This window comes from Globicephala melas, chromosome 6 (assembly GCF_963455315.2).
Source record: "Globicephala melas chromosome 6, mGloMel1.2, whole genome shotgun sequence".
Classification (NCBI taxonomy): Eukaryota; Metazoa; Chordata; class Mammalia; order Artiodactyla; family Delphinidae; genus Globicephala; species Globicephala melas.
The window spans coordinates 47,797,076-47,822,336 of NC_083319.1; the positions used below are offsets into that span (position 1 = coordinate 47,797,076).

Here is a 25,261-nt window from a genome sequence, read left to right on the forward strand (position 1 = left end):
GGAGAAGGACGGACAGACGGACTGGCAAAGGTCTTGGGTCCTTCTTGCAAAGAAGGGCCTCATTTCATTCCTTTGCTATTCTCCCTGTGGACGGAAAGATGGGTCCAGGTTCACTTTTCGCTCCCTGGCTCATTGTGAGAGTCGCGACGCCTGAAGGCTGTCTCCTGGATGTCCTCGTGTGTGCCAGCCTAGACTTTAGCTCGTTTGTGCACCGCGCTTGGTGATTTGTGTATTCTGGTCCGCCGCCGTAGGGTGGTTTTCTCTCGATGGTTGAACTCTACTTGTTTTCGAACTCTAGGGTAGGCTCATCAGGAATTGTTTTTGAATTGAAAAATTAGAAGTTTTCTTTGGAATTTTTTTTAACCCTGAAACGAAAAGTTAGATTGTACTGTTGTGAAGGGCTTTTGTAAAGAAGAGAGTTTAACCCTGGCTTCTTATTCAAAAAAAAAAAAAAGAAAGAAAGAAATGTTCAGAGCTTTGATCCGTGGAGATTTCTGCCAACGCCAGGATATAACTTTTTTAAATGACTCATAGATTTAAGTCAGCGTGAAGTGGATTTCTTAAGCAGAAGGATGAGTAACGGAATACAGGGAGGGTGACCTTTAAATTTTGGCTGTTAGCTTACAAAAAGGTATTCATGTTTAAAACTTTTCTGTAATATGCAGTACTTGATCCGTAAGATAATTCATTGAATTCTTTTTAAGGCTTCAATAAATAAAAAGTTTGGAAATCTCGCGTCATTTAAAACTACTAGTCATTAGGTAATGAGTCTGAGTAAAAAGTCAGGTACATGTTGTAAGAGCATTCATCTGTTTACATTAACAAAAAGACTTAAAATAAAATGAACTTTTCTCTATGAAGAGTTTGTCTCATACGTTTATAGCATAAACTCATTTGGGTGATTTATCTAATATCTAATCAGAGCCAATATTTTGATAATTATCATAATTGCCAGTGTTCTAATTTGGGTGCCCAACTCTTTGGTTGGGAGTAGGGGTGGAGGCTTACTTAAAGAAGAGCAGTGGAGATAGACATGTTTCACCTTATAAAAGAAATAAGGTCCCTGTTGTGCAATAATTGCTATATTACTTGAGATCCAGGAGGAAACCCTCACCTATATTTTGACCTCTCTTTTCTCCTGCTGTAGAATTAATAAGGTTAATTGTCAAGGATAGGATTAGAGTTTTAGCACGCCTAGGCAGTTTTAATCTTGTCACTTGCTGTGCAGTACTGTAGTTGATAAGTGGCTTGTTTCCTTGAGTATCTTTGCCCATTTTGAAACGTGCATGACATCTGACAAAGAATTTTCTATTTCCTGTGACATACAGAATTGCCATAAAGCATTATGGCAAAGTAATGTTTTTGGTAGTTTAATGAACACAGAAGAACTAGGCAGTTAGTGTCTGTTCCAAGTTTTGTCGCTGAATTGGTCTACAGCTCCAGGCAAGCTATCCCACATCTGAGTCAGTTTCTCCATCTGTAATATAGGACTAATAAAATGTGCATTTGCTCACTGTGTAGAAAGGGCAGTGAGAACCAACAGTTCCTCTGGTTATGTGACATTGATTGTTTTAGTTAATAAGAGTACTTTTTAATGCAATTTTGTTTTGGTATCATGAATTTCAGTTCCTTGGTGAAGAATTACGATAAAGAAACATAGTTATAATAGGGAGACTGTCTATCCATATGCCATCACTTAGGAAGTGATAAACTCAAAATTTCTCCATTGTTAAGAAAATATAATTTGGTGTCATATCTTTAGAATCAGTGATGACAAGAAAATAGAGTGACAGATTGACTTGCTTGGTTTGTTTACTGATAGATTTTATTTCTAATATATACAAGGTTTTGCTCTTAATTCTCAAAAATTACTCCTACCTTTCCTATCCTGTTAAAGATTTCTCACATAGCAATATGGCTCTCAAACCCAGCCTTGTGAGTTGGAGAGGAAAAATGATGCTTTATGACTTTATTACAGATGAAATAAAGCCTAGAGAAGTTTGTTATTTGAATTGCCTAAAGCTACACAATTTGTAAGAACCAGAACTGAGACTTGAATCTGGGTCTTCTGACTTCTAGTCCTGAATCTTTGCTTTGGAGCAGTGTTTTCCAAACATCTGTCTAGGCCCAACAGTTTTCGCCAACTGAGGTGAAATGAGAAATAATATAGCAATGTAAGTATTGATAATATACAATATAATGAATATTCATGCACTCATTACCCAGTTGGAAAGTTAAAACTACAAAACAAAGCTTCCTCTGTACTTGGTACCCCTCTTAAATCCTATTCCCTCTTTTCCCCACTCCCAACTGCTAACATGCATCCTTCCGTTTATACTTTACTACATTCCTTTATATCCATGAACCCTATATGGTTTTTCTTTGATTGGTTTTAAGACTATTTAAATATGAATTTTGTATCTGTAGCTTGCTTTCTTCACTGATCATGCCAAGATTTATCTATGTTTATTCAGGTAGCTCTAGTTTATTTTTACTGTCATATGGTGTGTGTTTCATTATGTGACTGTATCAGGTTTCTGTTGGTCATTTTAGTTGTTTCCAATTGTTTGCTTATTAAACAGTGCGTAGGGAATATTCCGGTGTATGTTTACTTAGGTGCATGTGCAAGGCTTCCTCTAGGGTAGTGGTTCTTGAACCTATATCCCATTTTTAAAGTAATATTTTACAACTTCCTCATTACTGTTAAAATGAAATTCATAATAATAAACTTACATTCATATTTTAAATAAAGTAATGCCCTGACTAAAATAAAGAAGTAATTTATAACAAAGTAATATATTGCACTGTGTCGATGCTCAGGCTCAACCACACTGTAATCTTGCTACCAAGTGTGATAGTAGACCAGTAACATTAGAATTCTGGGAGCTTGTTAGAAATCAGAACCTCAGGCCCTACCCTAGTGATTCAGGTGCTGAATATTAACAAGATTCCCAGGTGAGTTGAGTGTACCTTAAAGTCTAAGAAGCACTGCTAGAAGAAATAGTAGTAGTAGATACTTTGCACGGATAGGATCACCATGAATAGGACAGCTGCTAAAGCAGATTAAACAGGTGTGTTGAATTGGCCATTCAAATACCAACAGAGGCACTGATACTGATAAGGGAGTTTCTGAAATAACTAATTTCAGTAAAGTTGGAACAAAAATAAAAGTGCAGTCTTCTCTCTTTACACAAGGGTTGCATTCTTTAAAATCTTCACCTATATTAAAACAATACAAATATACTTTGTGTTAAATCCTATTTATTAATATTTGACCTTATTTTTTCCTTCTGTTCCCTTAAATGATTGTCCAGCAGAATGTTCAAAAGTCATGGGACGTGTCACAGCATTATCTTTACACACCAAGTGTGCCTCGTGTCCCTGGTATCTATACAGTAGTACCCCATTCGTTACAACAACTAAAAAGCCATTATTGAGAAAGATTGCACTGGGATACAAATCTAGTAGTAGATTGCTAGAACACAGGGTAGGAGCTGCTTCTTCAACTTGATTTGATAACTACCAGTTTTCTCTCCAGAGTGTTTGTATCAGTAGTGGATTAAAGGGTCTGTTTTCTCACCTTCCAGATACTTTAGACTTGTTAAGTTTTGACATTATGAGGAGTATGAAATGTTACTTCATTGTAGGTTTCATCACACTGTTGAGAACACTTTCATTTATTTTTTGGCTATTCATGTTCCTTCTATGAATTGCCTATTCTGTTTTTCTACGGGTTTATTTTATTGATTTGTAAATGCTTTTTATGTATTCTGGATAGCAATGCTTGGTAGGCTTTACAGATATTTTCTAGTCATTTGCATGCCTTTTCACTTTAAGTATGGTATCTTTTGGTAACTAGATGTTCTTAATTTTAATGTCAAATTCTTCTATGATTATGCTTTTTCTCTTTAAAGGAAATCTTCTCTATCTTGAGATTATAAAGATTCTGTTATAGTTTGTTTTAAAAGTTTTACTTTTTCACATGTAAATCTTAAATACACATGGAGCTATTTTTATAAATGAGGTGTTTGTGAATCTAAATTTACTCAGTAAAAATGACTACCCTTTATACTGAAATTATTTTTATGTTAATGTGTGCTTGTGAAATTATAGTGATAGTATATTATATTTAGTTTGTAACACCCCTTTGTGGCAAAATTAAAACTTGTTAACTCTTTTGTCATTCCAATTTTTTTTTTTTAATTTGGATCGAACACACACGCTCTGCATTGAAAGGCAAAGTCTTAATCACTGGCCCGCCAGGGAAGTCCCCAATTTGACTTTTTTAATAAAAGGTTTGGGAACCACTGCTTTTAGAGTACTCTGATTCCTTTTTTCATCTGTGTCTCACATTCGGCCTCTAAAACATCACAGAAAGTGAGCAGGTACTCTAAGGTACTAATCTTTCATCATTTGCATCTCCACATTTTACAGTTTGTTTTATGTGTCTTGTCATCACTTTTTATTCTGCCTAGAATTTTAAAAATGATACTTATTATCCTAATTTTTTAACAGAATTTCAGACTAAATTCAAGTATTTTAATGTTAATTTGGCTCAGATGTAGGTCCTGTTTTGTTTTCCCAGGAATTAAAGGTGAAAATGGTTAAACAAGTCCTTGTACAGTTAAAGATGAAAAGTGGGAAAGGAAGAATGGGCCGGTGTCTACTATCAGTTACTCTTCTAGGTTTGAGGGGTGCATCTGTAAACAAAATAAACAAAGATCCCTAACCTTCTAGAGCTTACCACCTAGCAGAGGACCATACACAATATGCACAATAAATATCTAATATGTTAGAAAGCGATAAATAACTTCTAAAGAAAAGGTAGAGAATGGTAAGGAGGAAATCAAACGAGGAAGTTTTGACCTATTAAATAGGTCTCCCTTTTGAGAAGGGGAGAATGAGCACAATGTGCAGTGAGGGCATTAACCATGTGGATAATCTTGGAAGAGTGGACAGAATATAGTCAAGTTAAACCTATGTTCCTGGCTCTCCCATTTAATAAGTTGTGTGAACTTGGACAAGTTGATTGACTTAACCTGAAGCCTTGATTTCTTCATATGTAAAGGGATGATAACCTGAGAAAGGTATTATTAAGATTAAAGGAGATAACAAGTAAAAGCCCCTACCTCCTTCCCTCCCTGCCCCAGCCCCCTGCCATGTAGTTTCATGTAGCACTCTGTACTTTATTTTTATGGCAATAGAGATAGGGGTCTTTACCCTTAAAAATACATACTGCTAAAGAAATTCTTTTCATTATGTCTGTCTTAGCATATTTAACTAAGATTTATTTTTAGAATGTAGCCACAGTGAAAGAATAGGATTAAGAGAATAAGTATATGCTTGATGTAGGTCAGGATGAAGAAGAAAGAGAGGTTGAAATAACCTCATTAACTTGGTGTAGGCAAGTCTCCATTCCAATCCCAACAAACCTGAAATAAAAGAAAACGCCTCCAGGAACAAAAGTAGAAGACATTATCAGTTTATCTAGTGCAACAAATTTGTTTGGCTTCTGAATTTACATTATTCTTAAATGTGTTTTGAAAATTAAAAGCAGTTGAAATAATTCCTGTAATAAACTAACCCCCCCCACATTCCATCAGCAAACTGTAGCCTAGATTTTTTGTTTCTGATTAGTATCCTGCTTGGTGTACTTATAATTTTTCACTCTTTAGCTTTGCCATCTCCACCCCTAAAAAGTAAAAATTATTCTCCACACATCAGCTATTAACGAGAAAATAATGCCATTCGGTAACTTGGTTTGGCAAGCTTACATTTCATTCACAGCTTTTTAACAGACCTCACTGTCACTTTTATTAATGAAGATTTAGGGCGGTTAAGTTAATGGGAGTGAGGAAGACCTTTAAAAATTATGCTTGGAAGACATTCTGATAGAATTCCCTAGGGTAGTTGCTTTCAATTTTTCATTTGTTAAAATCCATAAGAAGTTTTGCTTTCATGACCTAATACATGCATATGCACACACAAAATAATGTTGCACCTAAGATTATCTAAATGCTCAGTAGAATGAATGGAAAAGGAAGTACTCAGAAATAAGGATAGATGCCAAGAAGGGAAGAGGGTGGGGGAATCATGTATGACATGTTAAAGAGTTTAGATTAATCCAAGAGGGATATAAGACCTATTGAAAGATTTTAAACAAAAAAATGAAATCACTTGGCAACAGTGTAGAATGTGCATTAGAGGGGTATGAGATAGATACTACTGAGTGACTTTTTAATAAGTTGAAAAGTGGTTGAGCCTAAGATGTGGCTGAGGGGATGGAGAGGTACCTAGGAGTTAGGCCTTGATTGAATGAGAAAACTGAAGAGAGAGGGAGGGAGGAGGAGGGAAGGAAATACAGATTTAGATATTCAGGGTCTATAGCTTAAGGGAGAGGTCTGTGCTAGAGATTTAGGTTTAGTTTTTTAGATTTAGACACCATCAGTGTATAAATGGTAGTTAAAGCCAGGGGTATGGCTGAGAACAAAAGACAGGAAGGCAAAAGACCAAAGTTGTAGCTAAAGCATAGGTTTGGGCGAGTTAAACAAAAGATAAGAGGACAATAAAGGGCAATTTGTAAATAATAATAATAATAATAGTATAACCTTTGAAAAGATCACCAGAAAAACCTAGATTGGAAGTTAGTTTCAAGAAGGAAAGGAGAGGATGATGGTGTTTAATTCCACAAGTGATTGTGTAAAAGGAAGACTAAGAAATACCCAATGCACTTGAAATTATGAGGTTACCGGTAATCCTAAATGGATCAACAACTTCATGATAGATGTTAGATCACAATTCATTCATGGGGAACAGTGGAAAATGAGAAGTAAAGAAGTTTGATTTTGAAAGATAGTCAGAGAAGGTAGTAGAATCTAGATATATACACTTTTTTTTTTTTTTTTAAAGAGGAGACTCTTGAATATGTTTATAAACAGCAGAGATGGATCAGAAGAGCAGGAGAGGCTGAAGATACAGGAAACATCAGAGAGGATAACTGGTTAGGCAGGGTCTCTGAAGATGCTAGAGGCATTGGAACCCTCCAGAATATGTGTGGAGGAGTCGGTCCTGAGGGAGTGACACTTCGCACAGTCAGGATTTGATTGATTTCGAGGGTCCAGAAAGGGATTATAAAATACATGCCTGCATTTTCCAAGTAAAAAGAACATCTTTTCTGCATCTAGTATGGCAGGAATTTAGATGTCTCATTTCATGTTCCCAGTAACTCTGCACAGTTTACAAATAAGATTGAGGCTCAGAGAAGTACTGTGATTTGTCTAAAGCCGACACAACTTAGAAGGTAACTGAGCTGTGATTTGATTGCATTTATATCTAGTTTCAAAGCCCAGTAGTTCTAAAATTTTTTATTTTTGAGGGGAACAGTGAAATTTCCAAAAAGGGGGAAGGATAATGAGAGGCTACCAATTGAAGTTTTGCTCAGTACAATCACTTCAAAAATAAAAACTTAGTACCTATTACCATTTCTTAGTTTCTTACAAGAGTTTCATTTTTCACAAAAAAAGATATATTTTAATGTTAGAAAACTGTTGAAAGGATATAATCTCCAAATAGAGGGCAAACCTTTAAATTTATTAACTCACTACTTTTGTCCATAACTTTTCTCATTTTGCTGAAGAATGGTAAAAACTTGATTATAGGCCAGTACCAGCCCTCAAACCACCCATGCCAACAAAGATTCATGAAATGAAACTTATATATATACAAAAATATAGTACATTGTTACCATTGTATAACAAACTTCAGTTGTTACAGCTGAATATTTTATTGTGTTCAAAAAAACTAAATATTGTATTTCCTCCATGTTAGAAACTTCTTTCATATTTTGTTTTGCTGCAAATTGATTTCTAAGGGTTCTCATTACCAAACTTGTAAGAAATTAATAAAATGATAAACAAAAGCAACTCCTAGAAATTCAAAGCATTGATTCACAAACTGTTTCCTTTTGTAAATTTCTTAGATACTTCTGGGTTTTGTGTATTATGGCTTATTTTTTAAATTGCTGAAAGCCGCTGTAAATCTAAATACTTTCAGAAATAGAAAATCAAATTGCTCTAACAGATATTTTGTACCATTGCTTACTACCCTACCTTGTCCCACTTTGGGAATATTATCCTGGATACATAAACTTATTTGCTTATAGAAGTGTAAATATTGCCTAACCAACTATAACAGTACATCTTTAATCAACACATGTGTATCTTATTTTTTTAGAGTTCCTATCAAAGTGAAGAACTGACTTAGTTCCATCTTCTTTAAGTTTGAAGTTCTGCTTCTGCCTGTGATGGCACTGGAAAGTAGTACTAGTAATACAGGGGGGAAAAAAATCACTGTTCAGGGGCTTACAGTGGGGCACTGACTGATAACTTATCACTTAGGGACAATATGCTCCACCTGAGGGCTGCAGGAGTGAATCACTCAGTTAGTTATTTTAAGTGCCCAAATCATTTAAAAGTGAATGCTTTAAGAATATAAATTCTTCCCACTAGCACACATTTCATCCCAAAAGAAACTGTCAGTAGCAGAGAATGTTCAGTTTTTGCCAATACAAAATTTAAATTAACTCTTCAAAGTAACTCATGAGTACAAGGCTCGCTAAAATGGCTCCCAAATTAATCAACTTGGAAGAATTTCAACTTTTTTTCTTTTTGCCACCATTCAAATAACTTTTAAAAAAGGATTTTCTAGCCTTGTCAGAAGATACTCGTGATATAACTTAATAAAGAAAAATATAGTATTATAGCTTTATAATCAGGAAAATGGATTTGCTATTGCAGTTAATGGGTATTAGCCAGATAAAACATCCCCAATTAGCACATTAGTAAAATGTACATGTGGTAATTATCCTTAACTTACTGGTCTGCTTATTTAACTACCTTTCTTAAGGATTTTAAGTATATCAGAAGGTGTTTTTTTTAATGCATAGAGTGCAATGTAAATAGAAGCATAATTTGTTAATTATTATGGTTTCCAGGAAGAGTCAAGCCATAAATTACACACATTAGTGTTGTGAATCCTGGTTCAGAATAACAAAACAAAACCTATTTTAATTATATTTAGCATTATCTATCTCAGTTTATGTTCTGTCAGGTCTTTAGGTATAACTGAAAGTTCTTATTTTCTTTACTCTCTTTCATTTCATTAGTAAATTATTATTGATCAGGTGCTGCCTGTATACTGCTGAAGAAAACACATGGTCACTAACGTCATAGTAAAGACAGTAGGCATTAATCAATTAAGCACACATGGCAGGGATCACAATATTCAACTGTAAATGAAAAGAACTGGGTGCTATGAGGAAGAATAACAATTTAGATTTGAGGCTTTTAAGACGTCTGGGAAAAGTGGCATTTGAGACTGGAATATTGAGAGGTCAGAGGGAGCAAATGAGGCAAGTGTGCAAATCCTGACTTGGAAACAGCTTTCAAGAAACTGGAAGAGGGTGAGTGAGGGAGTCTGCAATCATAGAGGTGAAAGTATCAAGATAAGTTTGGAGGTGTAAGCAAAGGCCAGGTCACACAAGGCCTTTAAGGACCTGTGGAGAAGTTAGATTTTATTACAGGTACAGCGGGAAGCTATCAAGGAGTTCTTGAGCAGATTACTTTGTAGGCTATGTAGAAAAGAAATTGTAAGTTAGGAGAACATATGAATGGAAGAAATTCACATTTACTCTCAAATATTTTCCATTTGTTCGTTTACTCACACATTCTACGTTGTTCCTTCTGCTGTGTTATTCTACATAACCCTGGTCACTCCTTTATTTGTAAAAGCCAGGAATTACTATAAAAGAGTGGAAAAGGTAACCTCAGTAAATCAAAGGAATTGCATGTGTTCTCACCTGTAATAAAGGATGAAAGAAATTGTTTTTCCAAATTGAACTCTCCGTTTAGTATTTATTTAGACTTTACAATATTGAGGTCGAGGTCATTGAAAACTACCTGTTTGATACTGTTTTAACTTAATTTCAATAATGTTCCCACAGGTTTCACAATTTTTGTTCTCTTTAAAATGTTATACTTCAGAGGCTATTTTTATATTCTTGGTATTTTTAATAGAATAAACAATCAAATTTCTATAGGGTCAAGGAGAGGAAGGGAATTATATCCAGTTGTATAAAGAGCAACATTGTGAACATAGGATACCATGCCCCCCAAATCCAGGCAGATTACAGAGGAGAATTAGGATTTAGCATAATAAAATATTCTTGCTGGAAAAGCTCTAGATGTTATAATTGAATCTTCTCACATTAAAATTGAGGTAGTTGGGGGCATAAGAGCTCATTTAAATAGAGTTGTAACTAGAACCTGAGTTCCCTAACTCCTCAGCTGGTGCTGTTTCTACCATTCCTTTACTTTATAAAAATGAGGTACATATAATGTGAAACAAGACTTCTTCAAAAGGTAAAAATTGTATGCAATACCAAAAATCATTAGATGAATTTAATATTTCATGCCTAAGATGATATTTAGTAACCCAGTTGATGACATTTGAAAGGATGAGTGGACTACCCATCTTTAATGCTTGTTTTCTTCCTCCTCCCAAACAAGTATTTACACCAGAGATACACAAGACATGTATCTAAAACTAGCTCTCAGATTCTTCTCAAATCAAGTATCAAGGATTTGCCTCAACTGTTTTTGCAATCTTCTGTTCCCCTTCCCACCATCCCACTTTTCTCCAGTTGCATCACTGGGCATACAGCATCAGAAACATCATTGTTCTGTATCAGCTTTTACTAAAATACTTTTCAGACCTATTCTAGAAATTGTCTCTAAAAGAAAACAAACAAACAAAAAAATGGTTGCAGTATTTACTTTGTTTGCTACTTGCCTCATTAAAAGGAAAATTTAAGACAATTTTTATTAACTAAAATATCCAGTAAATCAAGATTACCTTTAGTTTATTTTGTGTGGGAGAAAGTTTTATGTGTTACTAATTTGGAGAAACAATTACCTTTAAATGTAGTCATGTGTTGATATTTAATTAAAGGATGTGGTTTATACATTGTGCACCATATAGCCATTTGTTAAATCTTCTGCTTTCTAAATAATGTGTGTTTGATGTACCTCCATGTAGCAGGTTGAAGAGTATGCCTGTTTGAGGTTTGTTTTTGAAAGCTTAAGATTTAAATAAATAAAGTTCTTCAGTAGTACACAAGTTACCAAGTTACTGTGCTCTAAAATCATCAGTACTATCAGATTCTAATGTAATTCCAAGTCAGTGCAGGCTTATATGCAGTTGCCTAAATGACTGCATCATTCTTTATTCCATGTGTAAAAGAACTACAATGGTTTTCTATACATTGTTAAACAGATTTATTTTTAAATTTCTCATTTATCTAATCCTCCCCTTTCCCTGTTTTTTTTTTTCTTCCTTTCTACCATATACCTTTGCCTTAGTTCTTTCTCAACTGTCATACTTTTACATGTATTATTCTCCTAGCCTGGAGGGTTTTCCCTCTGCTTTTGGAAGTCGTATTTACTGACTTTTTAGTTCTAACTCCTTCATAAGGTCTTTCCTAAGTGTTATCTACTTTTGTCTGATTTCTGAAACTTAAAGTCTACCCTGTATTACATAGCATTTAATTTTTTATAAGATGAAAAGAGCCTGTAGAGCATTAATTTATTAATAATACATATTCATTCATTATAATACATTTAAAATACTGACAGCCAATTTACAAAAGAACACATGAATTTAAGAATTAAGAGAGACTTGAATGAATGTTACGCCAATTACCTTATTTTTTCAAATGAATAAATATAAGAGTTAAATTACTTGCCCGAGGTCTTAAAGAATTAAAACTGACTTTTAGTCTGTTAAATATGTTGTTCTTATTTTCTTTAATTGGGCATTTAAACCTTTCTTCTTTGAAATAGTTATTCTAGTTCTTATCAGGCACTCCTGGAGAAAATTTGCACAAAACTTCCATGTTTGAAGAAATGATGGCAAAATGTTGATTTGTTGAGGCCAGGAAAGGTATTAAGCACAAGTTACAGTCATGAGGATTTATAACACACTTTCTAGGAGTGGTAGTATTTCTTCAGACCTTTACTTAACAGGTGAGTATAGCTAAGGAAAAGCAGCTGGCAACCAGGAGAAAAAGGAAGTGGTGGAGATGGCAGTTTATGTTGTGTTGATAGACAAACTGAAGGCCATATTAGTAAGAATTGATTGGCTTGTTACACAATCTATATAAGAGAGGCAATGATACTTGTTAAGGAATGTTGTACTTATATTAAGGCCTCATAAGTGCCAGCATTCCCCCCATATCCCTACTAAAAATATGGAGAAGGGATTGTTATGAGGAATATACTTGTATGCTGCTTATGCAGTTCTGTGGTTCTTTTGTCCCAATGCTTAATGAAAATACCTCTTTCAAAATCATATCTATAGAACACTTGAAATTGTACCCTGATCCACCCTGAAGCCGTGTGGTTTTGTGTTTTTTTGTTGCCTGCTTAAGCAGATTTATATGTTTCACTTCTATGTACTGCTTTATTAAATAATGGTAGGATAAAACTGACTTAATTTAAATAACCTAAATTTCACTCCTTCACCAAATAAACATTTTTTTAAGAGGTTAAATCTCAGAGCTGTTCTAGTGGAAGAGCCTGTTATTTTGAGAATTGATGTTTAATATATATATGCAAGTTTGGACTACTTCCATTTTCAATGGGAAGAATGTGCCAAGATCTCGGCTTCTGTAATGCCATCTTGTCAGTGTTCTAATGCTTAGAATTGTTTCTTATTAACATCTTCTACCCCAAAATGGCAGTGTATCAGGATAACGTAATAATGTATTTCTCTCAAGAATTGACATTGGACAAACACTTAGCAGGATGGTTCAGAGCTAGGTACTATTTAATCAATTCCATGCAAAAGCAGTTACTGTGCTATCAGCTTGGGTGTCAAATCTGAAAATTACATTAGATACCAACAGCACTATTAAGGATATGTGTGGTTCTATGAACCCTGAAACTATATGCAAAATTTTTAGAAAAAAGGATCCAAAACATTTAATAACAGAGTGACCTGAAAACTCTCTTCTAAAATATCTGGTGGTTCTTGAGTTAGAATTTCTGTTACATAGTCATTTTATGCTTCTTAAGTCTTATTAACTAACCTACCTATACTTTGATTCTGTAAATGCTCATTTTGTCCCAAACTTCACTTCTGTATGGTTAATATTCCCAGCTCTATATTCTCCTGACTTCAATTTCCTTTTTCCCTTTTGGCAGTGCACACAATCCAGATTACAATTTTGGTGGCGACTTCCTGACCTTGGAATATGCCTTCAACCTGGGCATTAAGGAATATTCCTAGCTTGTTGTTGTATACTGTCAGTACACAAAAACATATTACATTTCTATACATTAACAAAGAATTAGAACATGTTATTTTTAAAAAGGTTAAATAGAGAATACAGGAATACAAACACTCAGAGATTTCAGTTCTTCCCAAATTGATTTCTAGATTCAGTGCCACTCATCAACATCCCAGAGAATATCAAGTATCAAAGTTAATCCAAATGACAAATCCCCATCAGGTGGTTGTATAGTTGTTACTGGAAACTGATGCCACCTTTGAGAGCAGTTTGGCAGTCCATTTTGGATACATTTTAAGAAATAGAAATTTGACAATATTAAAGCATATATCCAAAGACTTCCAGAATCCTTGCATACTTGAAGGCCACTGAAATATATCACTTTCTTCCATGTAACAAGTACAATTTGCCTGTTTTAAACAGTGACTTCATAATCCTCAGAAAAGAACATCAAAGCTGTGAATTTATAAATGCCAGTCTAGGTTTTACTTACTTTTTTGCCACCTGGTGGCCAAGACCACTTCCTTCCTCTTGCCCCAGGTACATAGTCTCATATTCTGAACACCCAAACAAACTTTTTTTTTTTCATGTAGTCTTAGATTTTTAAATTTTATTTGGTTTGGCTTTAGTTTGTTCTTGTGTATGAAATGGGAAGGTCTTTCATCCTTGTTCTTCTTTCTCCACTGGACTCGTTTTATACTCTCCATATCCACACCATAGCGAAACATTTCATTCCCAATACTAATCTTAACTCAATGATTAAAAGCATGGACTCTGGGTCAAACTGCTAAGTATCAGTCCTGGCTTCACTACAGTGATCCGGGGGAAACTAAACTTCTCGGTTTTCTCATCTGTAAATTGGGCTGGTGGGGAGGATAATGGCATCTCTTTCATAGGGTTGTAATAGGGATTATTTATGAAGTTTTGTTTTTTTTTTTTTACAAGATCTAGCTATATAAGTATTTTGATAAATAAACACTAACTTGGCTTTTGTAACCTAGCAAAATATCATACCTGCAGGTTTAGATTTCTGAATGTCAAAAGTGATATTAGGGCTTCCCTGGTGGCGCAGTGGTTGAGAGTCCGCCTGCCGATGCAGGAGATGCGGATTCATGCCCCGGTCCGGGAAGATCCCACATGCCGCGGAGCGGCTGGGCCCGTGAGCCATGGCCGCTGAGCTTGCGTGTCCAGAGCCTGTGCTCCGCAGCGGGAGAGGCCACAATAGTGAGAGGCCCGCGTACCGCAAAAAAAAAAAAAAAAAAAAAAGTGATACTAATGTTTGATTTATTTTGTTTTACAAACTAGCTCAGCTATCATTGGCTTTTGAGCGACTTCTGTGTGGCAGCCATTGCTAGAAGTAGGTATACTTGAATGTTGAGTATATGCAATGAAGGGTATGTGTGAGATATGATTCAAAACAATAAGGACAGAAATGTCCTTGTGGTTAGTAAATAGTTGGTAATTTACAAAGTGGTTCAGCTGATTAATTGTACAATAAAGAAAAAACATTTTTAAGCCCAAAATGTCTGGCTCCTTTTGGAACGGGACTTCATGGGCCCCTCATATACATTTCCATGCTTTTAGAAGATACCTTTTAATAATCTATACAGACTGGAATTTAATTTTTTAGTGATAATTCACTGAGTAGTGCAGATATAAAATGTCTAAAAATTTTGAAGTTTAGGAGTTTGCAGAGTATATACTAAAATTTAAATTTCTTGAAAAATTGAAATAAGAAAGTTTTATTTTAGGAATATAAAATATTTTAAATATTTGACTATATAATTTTCATATTCAACATATTAAAATTTAAAGTATATTTAACCCATATTTTAAAAATTAACTTTGAATTGTTAACCTAGTTTTGTTTTATTTTATTTAAATATACAGCTTGCTAGATACAGCATTTCTTTATTTTGTTTCTGATAGATGGGAAGTGAGAAATAATTCAAACAAAATAAATCTACATTAGAATGAAGCTAAAAATATTTTTATACTTTTTGAAACATTGTTTCTCCCCCAAAAGAAATGAAAGCAAGGACTTGAACAGATGTTTGTTCACCCATGTTCATAGAAGCATTATTCACAGTAGCCAAAAGTGTCCAGCAGATTGATTAATGGATAAACTAAATGTGATATGTACATAAAATGGACTATTATTCAGCCTTTAAAAGGAAGGAAAGTCTGACGCATACTGCAACATGATGAACCTTGAAGATGTGCTAAGTGAAATAAGCCAGTCACAAAAGGACAAATACTATATGATTCCACTAGAGTAGTCAAATTCATAGAGACACAAAGTAGGATGATGATTGGGAGGGGCTGGGGGAAGGAGGGAATAAGGGAATCATTGCTTAGTAGTACAAACTTCCAGTTGGGGAAGATGAAAATGTTCTGAAGAAGACTGGTAGTGGTGATTGCCTAACAGTATAAATGTACCTAATGCTACAGAATTGTACACTTAAAAATGCTTTAAATGATCAATTTTATGTTATGTATATTTTACCACAATTTTAAAAAGCACATTGTTTCCCCCGGAGTGGCCAGGAGACACAGAGATCACTCATTTTGAAAAGCAACTGTGTAAAATAGGAATCTTTCACCCCCCTCAGGAATACCTGCACTCCCCCTCCCCACATTGTCACTAGCCTATCCCCCTCCCCCAAATTACAACTCATTAACTATAATTTGCAAAATATAAATTAACATGCTTGTTTAGGTACTTTTTTAGTGATGGGGGAAACTTTGAAAATCTCTGAAGTTTTTCAAATTATGTATTTCTTCACTCTTTTACATGCTAAGGAAGATTGAGTGAATTGAAGCTTTTGACCGTAAATGAAGCTTAATTGTAAAGTTTTAGAACTAGAAGAAATCTTAATATCTAGTTCAAACTTCTCATTTTATTTAAAAGGAGAATTAGATTTAAAGGGATTGACTTCCCTAAAGTCACCAACCTTATAGTTTCTGGACTATACTGTACTCGTTTGAATAATTTACTGGGTAGAATCCCTAATTGCATTACTGGACCAAATAGTTAAAGCTGTACCATGTTCTTGAATATTTGTAAGGTATCTTCTGTTCCCATTGAAAACGGTAAATAGAAAACACTTTTTTTTTCCATAGGCAGAGGTGGATGGATGGATATGGGAGAGACTGATAGACTTGAGACTGACTCAAGTAAAGTACCCTATCCCCAGAAATCCTCTTTATTTTCATAGTTATAGGAGTTCTAAGACTACAGCCAGTTAGTCCTATTCAGACTAGAAGTCTGCTGAACAGCATGCTTACACAAATATAAAGGATACTCAATTTAATTCTTTGCTCATAAATATGAACAGTCAGTGAAGAAGCAGTCTAACAGCATGAAAATCAAAGATGAACAAACAGAAGGAACAAACATCTGAAAAACACAGATGGACAGAACAACAAAAATTTGGCTCACTTGCTACTCTAAGAGAGATTTCAGAGGATATTGCACCCATAAACCAAAAAGTTGGGGGTTTTTTTGTTTTGGGGTTTTTTTGGGGGGTTTTTTGGCTGTGTTGGGTCTTCGTTGCTGTGCGCAGGCTTTCTCTAGTTGCAGCGAGCAGCAACTACTCTTCGCTGTGGTGCGCGGGCTTCTCATTGCAGTGGCTTCTCTTGTTGCAGAGCACAGGCTCTAGGCGGGTGGGCTTCAGTAGATGTGTCTCGTGGGCTCAGTAGTTGTGGCTCTTGGGCTCTAGAGCACAGGCTCAGTAGTTGTGGCGCACGGGCTTAGTTGCTCCGCGGCATGTGGGATCTTCCTGGACCAGAGCTTGAACCTGTGTCCCCTGCATTGACAGGCAGATTCTAACCACTGCGCGACCAGGGAAGCCCAACCAAAAAGTTTTAATGTTAAAATTGATTTTATACTCTAGAATACCAAAGTAGCGATCTGTGAGATAAACTAGAAGAAATTACCTAGGAAATAGAGCAGAAGGAGAAGGGAAAAGGAAAGAAAATTTGTAAGTATAATAGTCCTAGGATTCCTAAATAGGAATTCCTGATAGAGAAAGAGGTGGAGAGGGAATTAAAAAACAGAAGAAAAATTCTTTGAGCTAAAGAAAAGTCTTGAGGCTTTAGATCAAAATGACTTGTTAAATATACAACAGAAAGAATGAAAACACATTTAGATATAGTCTCATAAAATTTCAGAGCTCAGGATAAAGAAAAATCTCAGGTTTTTTTTTTTTGTGGAAGAGAGATGGGAATTACTTTAAAAAACAAAAATCAGATTGGTATTAGGAGTCAACATTGGATGCTAGAAGATGTGGGCCAATGATTTAAACTGGGGTGGAAATTTCTTTAAAAACTTGTAATTCTAAAGCATGCCTAGTTTGCCATTTGTGAAATCTAAGTAAAAACTTTGTTTTTAAATAAATATTTTTGGCTGCGTTGGGTCTTGGTTGCTGTGCGCGGGCTTTCTCTAGTTGAGGTGAGCGGGGGCTACTCTTCGTGGAGGTGCGCGGGCTTCTCATTGTGGTGGCTTCTCTTGTTGTGGAGCACGGGCTCTAGGCGCACGGGCCTCAGTAGTTGTGGCTCACGGGCTCCAGAGCGTAGGCTCAGTAGTTGCACTGAGGCATGTGGGATCTTAACCACTGCGCCACTAGGGAAGTCCCAAAGTAAGAACTTTTTAAAATTGTACATTAAAATATGCTTTATTTCCCCTAGGCCCTTGTGAGGGAGGGAGGGCAAATGCTTGGAGATGTATTCTAGCAAAACCAAACAAAAAATAATCCCACAGAAGAATTAAAACATGAGATTATGAAACAACAGAAGGATGATGAAAAGAAATCCTAGCTAGACAGACCCCTGGGCTTTGAACTGTCCCAGAACTTAATTGTTTCAGTTTAAAATAACTCACTGGGGACTAAGAACATCTTCAGAAACACAGATTCTGTTGCACAAATTCGAAGAATAAGAAGTTGGAATATATTATATGTGATAAAAGCTTATGAACTTTCTGAAAATTAAAAAAAGGCAGCAGCTCTAGGAAAATTAAAGGCTCTTCAGAAAGTCAAATATGAAACAAACTGAAATGTGCCTTATTTTTGAGCAGTTATCAGAGTTATAAACACCTTCACACTTGGAATTTAGTGACATAAAATATCCCACTACTTGGATGGCAGTGGATAACATTGTAAATACTTTTTGTTACCCAGTTTAAAAAAATCAACCTATAGATAAAACAAAAATTTTATAATTATAAAACAAACTGCAAATGATATAAAACTTAATGTGAAGGTAATTGTATAGCCAATTATAATGGTATTTGATTACATAGGAAGCCAGTGGAAACTTCCTAAAGTTGATGGAACAAGAAATGGAGGGCTTGCCTGGTGGCGCAGTGGTTGAGAGTCCGCCTGCCAACGCAGAGGATGCGGGTTCGTGCTCCGGTCCGGGAGGATCCCACATGCCGCGGAGCGGCTGGGCCCATGAGCCATGGCCGCTGAGCCTGCGCGTCCGAGCCTGTGCTCCGCAACGGGAGAGGCCACAACAGTGAGAGGCCCGCGTACCGCAAAAAAGAATATTGAATTCCTTTGACACCTTAAAACCATGCATTAAAATGTATGGATAGTCTGATTGATTTGCATTCCTCCTTTTAAATAAAATGGCTTTTACGTTAAGGTTGGGCTTGATGTAATATTTTTGTCAAGATAATAGTCTTCTAAAACAGTATTGTATAGGTAAACTCATTTAGTTCTGGGTGGTTACATTGTTCAACAGGACCTATAAAAATAGCTTATATGTACTATGATGGAAAGACTGGAGAGGAAGGAGCTCCAACATTTAAATCTAGTATGAAGCATGTAAGTTTTGGTTCTGCATTGCCTGGGTTTAAAAGCTTTTAGTTCAGCACTGCCCAATAAGGACTTTCTGCAGTGATGGAAATGCTTCTTCTACACTGTGCAATTTGGTAGCCACTAGTCAACATATGGCTAGTGTGGCTGAGGAACTGAATATTTAATTTTAATTACTTTAAGTAGCCGTATGTGGTTAGTGCCTCCTGTATTAGTGCAGTAAGAATTAAGAAACTAGGGGAAAACATTAGTACTGTAGAAATGGCTACATTGACCTATGTAGGAGTGCTGAGCCAAATTAGTTTGCTTGGCCTAGCGTATAGGCTCTTCAGCCTTAATTTCCATCTTCTATAATCTTGTCATAAATCCAGTTTCCTCACTTCTGATTCTTACTGTTTAACTTTCTTTTACTGAAGAAAAAATAAATAAATAACTTCATACTAACACTAGGATTGGGACTATTTTGGTACCTCTGGTAGACCTCAACTTTCTTCATGTGTCTAACCCCAACTTTTCTCACCAGCGGGAAAGGAAACTTATTTTGACATACCCATTATGTTTTGCCTGTTTGAGAAACTCCTCTAAATTTTATAAAACTCGCAATTATTAAGGCATCTGTTCAATTTACCAACAAAAGCCACGTTTCATAGGTGTTTTCAAGTGATACATTGGCTCAGTTACTAAGTATCTCTAGAATCTTATTAGTATTTAAAAATTATAACTATCTTTAAAAGTAACTGACATGACTCTTTAAAAGAAAATAGTTTTACCAAATTTCTCCTTCCAATTTGAAATACAAAAAATATAGTGCCTTTAAAAAAACTTTTCCTGAGTTATTAAGTTTCCATTCCTATGTAACACAACCCATGCGTTCTGTCTTCCAAGTTTTCCTAGCAAAATCAGCCAATCAAGTCCTTTGATCTCACAGACAGTGGAGTACTTCTGCTGCTGATTCTTATAATGATCTAAAAGAAATAAATACAACCTACCCCAAAGAGATAAGGGCTACATAAGCTGTATTTCTACATAAGACATATACAAATAAGAAAATGTGTTAAAGTGACATGTACTAAACACCTAGTTTCTAAGTAACATTTAGCAGAAATTTTGATCATTATGAGTATTTGGAATACTCTGTCTTGAGTGAAAAATAAGGCTGGTGCCAAACTTCTTTAATGGTGATTATTCAGCTTCTCTGTATACGTTGAACTCTGTAATACATATAGCTCTCTGAAAACAGTAACGCATGTGGTTTCACTTGTTGCTGTACTTTGGTAAATGCTACTACAGATTACATGCTGGATATTAGGGTGGCAGTACCTAACTCCCTTGGTGCCCTCCAAGGATACTGAACTGAGCTTAATTTGATTTAGATACACCCCTAGGCTACTGAGCTGTATGTGATTGACCCCCTTTGTATAGTAGTATTATGGTGATTTCCTTTGGATTAGTCAGCTGGGATGTGTTGGGCTCATGGCCCCCTTGTACAGAACTAACCTAAAATCTGATTTTTTTTTTCCTGCTTTTTCATAGTTGAGTATCTTCTGTGCCATCGCTTCGAACTTCATTCTGATCTTTGCTACCTCTTGCTCTTAATAATCAAACATCTACCTCGTTTATCCATTTCTGGTGTTAGGCAGGCTTTGCTATAAATCTATTTTTATTTTTTCTGGTTTCTTCTGTCAGTTTAAAAAACATCAAGCTTTAATTTTTATAACCAAAGATAAGCATCAAAAATGGGTTGTTTTTACAGTAGCAAACAGACCAGTCTTTACATTTTGTGCAGTCTTCCCTTTTTTACTTATTTTTTGTCTTTGAATGCTCAGATATTTATTTATCTTAAAAAATTAATCTCTGGGAAGCGTTGCTGTTATTCTGAATCACTGGGACTTCTTGAAACCTGATTGCTAAATAGATAGACGTATAACTAACTGAAAGTAGTAATCGCAGATTCTCTAGGTAACAAATTCTGACATTCTACAAAACAGAATATGTAATATTACTTCCCCAGATTTCCATGCATGAAGCCAAATTCAAAGAAATTCATCTTGGATTTTAGAATGTAGTTCTTAACATGAAATCTAGTATATCAAAATTTAAGCAGTTTACTGACTACACTCTAAATTGGGTAAGACTTTAAATCAGCTCAGATACTATTTAGAGTGAAATTGTCAAAATACCACACAAAATGAAGAAAAGTTATAAGTATTGATACTTTTAAAATGTTTTCTCTAAAACCTTTTTTAACAGACTATTGAGTACTACTACTGTTCATCATGACAAAATCTTGAACCCTAAAAGAATCAATCAATTGTCCTTCGTAGATGGTAGTAACATGAGTCAATCTGCATTACCAAGAAATTATTACAAAAGAGTTGAAAGGGAGATTTTTTTTCAGTAAATGTTATTACATCAGGAATTAACAGAAGTCGTTTCAGTTATTTCTTCTGGAAGAGAGGAAGAAGGGGCTTCCCTGGTGGTGCAGTGGTTGAGAATCCACCTGCCAATACAGGGGACACGGGTACGATCTCCTGTAGAAGAGAGGAAGGAGGGGCTTCCCTGGTGGTGCAGTGGTTGAGAATCCACCTGCCAATACAGGGGACACGGGTACGATCCCTGGTCCGGGAAGATCCCGCATGCTGCAGAGCAACTAAACCCGTGTGCCGCAACTACTGAGCCTGCGCTCTAGAGCCCGTGAGCCACAGCTACTGAGCCTGCATGCCGCAACTACTGAAGCCCATGTGCCTAGGGCCTGTGCTCCGCAACAAGAGAAGCCATCGCAATGAGAAGCCTGTGCACCAAAACAAAGAGTAGCCCCCCACCACCACCGCTCACCACCGCTCACCGCAACTAGAGAAAGCCCACGCGCAGCAACGAAGACCCAACTCAGCCAAAAATAAATAAATTTTTTAAAAAAAAAGAGAGAGAGGAGGGGCTTCCCTGGTGGCCCAGTGGTTGAGAGTCCGCCTGCCAATGCAGGGGACACAGGCTCGTGCCCCGGTCCAGGAGGTTCCCACATGCCGCGGAGCGGCTGGGCCCGTGAGCCATGGCCGCTGAGCCTGCGCGTCCGGAGCCTGTGCTCTGCAACGGGAGAGGCCACAACAGTGAGAGGCCAACGTACCGCAAAAAAAAAAAAAAAGGGAAGGAGATTATAGTATGTCATTTTATTTAAGGACATTATTTAACAGTAGTCTTCCTGTTTTGCTGAGAAAGGACTCAGGTGTTCATCTCTTTTCCTTTGTCATTGAGCAGGAAAAAATTACCAGGAGAAGCAAGTTCTTAAATTATTATTTCATGCAATTTTAGGAACTGCCTCCTGCTATATAAGTGAAGTAACTCTGAGTCCCCTGCCAAAAGGAAAACCTTAATTTTCACAATGGGCCATCTGTTTAACATTGAGCTGACCTTTCATTTTGTGAATTGATTTCCAAAGGGGCAAGATTTCCTTCTCCCTGGACGACTGTTCTGTTCTGTGCTTTATAACACACTGAATGATTTCAGTAACTAGCAATGCTTTTCCTGCCTGAACCCTCCCTCATTCAGGTTCATACGTTTTTATTTGATTGCTTCTATTCTGACCCATAAAAGAAACCTAAGTAATTGTCACAAAATATGTTGGATTTCTTTCTTAACATGGGATTTGTAAACTTTTTTCCTTCTTTTGTGGGGGCTTCTGAGGTGCAGAGGGTTGAATTAATCTTAATAATTTACTAACTCATTCATCTAAAAAATAATTAGAAACCTCATTATGTGTTAGATACTCTGCATGGCACTAGAGGTCCAGAATGACCTCTTTTTCTGTTGCATTTTGTTCTCTATTTTGTTGATATCTACCATTAATTTCTTATTTCTTTGTGTTTACACTCCTTCTTGAGTTTTATCATGCTGATAAATACTCAAGGCTAGACATTTGTAATGAAAACTATAACTACTCTTCAGGTGTATCATAGTATCATTTTTATGCTGGTTATGTCTGACTTATTAAGAGTCATAATGGGAATTCCCTGGTGACCCAGTGATTAGGACTCCATGCTTCCACTGCAGGGGGCATGGGTGCATTCCCTGGTCAGGGAACTAAGATCTCCTGTGCTGCTTGGTGCAGCCAAAATAAATAAGAGTCATATTCATGCCTTTATTCTGTGTCTTAATCTTATCAGTATTAATATTCCCAACAATTCAAGTGACCGGTGCCCTGGCACATTTTTACTTCTTAAATATTTCCTAACTCTTATTCCAGTCCCCTCCACATTGGTATTCTCCAAAGTTTTGATTCTGGATTATTAGGGATGTACTCTGATGCTTTTTCTTTTCCTCCATTGCTTACTTACCAAAAAAGACATTATATTAACTATTATTTATTTGTCATATCTCAGATATCTCAGACTTTTCTTGCATTTCTTTTCCTCCTTGCTGGAGTTTTTCAAAGAGGGTCTTGACTTAGTAAACCTTCTCAGTTTTTGTGTGCCTGCAGATATCCTTATTTTATCCTTATATTAAATGGGTATTTTTTTTATTTTTTGTTTTTTGCGGTACGCTGGCCTCTCACTGCTGTGGCCTCTCCCGCTGTGGAGCACAGGCTCCGGACGCGCAGGCTCAGCGGCCATGGCTCACGGGCCCAGCCGCTCCGCGGTATGTGGGATCTTCCTGGACCGGGGCACGAACCCGTGTCCCCTGCATCGGCAGGCGGAGGCTCAACCACTGCGCCACCAGGGAAGCCCTAAATTGGTATTTTATCTGTGTGAAATTCTAGCTTCAAAGCTTTTTCCTTACTTTAAACTTACCCCTTCAGTGTCTTCTGGTTTCTAGTGTTGCTATTCAAACGTTAGATGTTCATCTGATTCTTGTTCCTTTGTAAGTAATCTGTTCTTCCCTTTTGGAAACGTTCAGATTTTTGTTTCTGGCAGTTTTAATATTTACTGTAATTTGTCTAGCTGTGAAAGTTTTCTTAAATACCTATTTGGCATTCTGAGCTATTTCAATCTGAATTTTGTCTCTTTAATTCTGAAAAATTATTAGATTGTCTTTATTTTCTCCTCTCTTTTTTTGGAGGGGACTCCTATAGTGATATTGGTATTTCTACTGAAATCCTCCTTAAATTTTCTTCTATATTTTCCATCTCTTCATCCCCCTGAAAAATTCCATACCTGGGAATTCTTCAGCCTGATTTTCCAGCTCACTAATGTGTTCTTCAACTGTTATCAATATTTGTACCCAACCCATCAGTTTAATTCTTTATTTCAGATACTGATTTTTTTATACCAGGGATTCCAGTTGAACTTTTCTTTCTGACACTTTTTTCTGCTTCATCTTTAAGTTTTCTCTCTCTCTCACTCCCTCCTTCTCTCTTTCTCTCTCTCTCTCTCTCTCTTTTTTTTTTTTTTGGTGCGCGGGCCTCTCACTATCATGGCCTCTCCCGTTGCGGAGCACAGGCTCGGACGCGCAGGCTCAGCGGCCATGGCTCACGGGCCCAGCCGCTCCGCGGCATGTGGGATCTCCCCGGAACGGGGCACAAACCCGTGTCCCCGCATCGGCAGGCGGACTCTCAGCCACTGTGCCACCTGGGAAGCCCCTCTCTCTCTCTTTTTAAATAGGTTTATTATAACTTAGTTTAAATCCTTGTTTTGTCTTGTCCAAAAATTCAGCTACAAATTATTCAATTTGTTGTATGACCTTTGTGTACTCTCATAACTCTGTTTTCCATCTGTGATTACCCACTGCCTTGTCGCCTCAAGATTTTGTTGTCAAGAAATAACTAGTAAATAAAATGTTTATATTCAGGTGAGTTATATGAAACAAATTGGATTTAAATTATCTAAATTTAACAAGATTTCAGTGATTTATCAAGAATAAGATATTCTCCCTCAGTAATTTGCCCAGCTCTGCTCTGATCATACTAAAACATAGGTTTATTTGTTTTATTTATATTTTCTATTGTGAAAAATTTCACATTTATAGAAAAGGAGAGAATAACTTTTTTAAGCAAGTCTATGTTGCTGCCCTATATCAGACCTATCATTAGGAAAGTGATAATTTCCAAGTTTATCTTATTAAGTGGATACCAGTTGTCTGGGTTTGAGGCAGTGGAGGTGGGAATAAT

General features: G+C 36.3%; 1 protein-coding gene across 2 annotated transcripts in view; it reads left to right on the forward strand.

Annotated features, from left to right (window-relative positions):
• ABHD17B (abhydrolase domain containing 17B, depalmitoylase) overlaps positions 1-25,261 on the forward strand; it is a 37,923-nt gene that overhangs the window by 906 nt on the left and 11,756 nt on the right. The gene's annotated exons all lie outside the window — the stretch shown is intronic.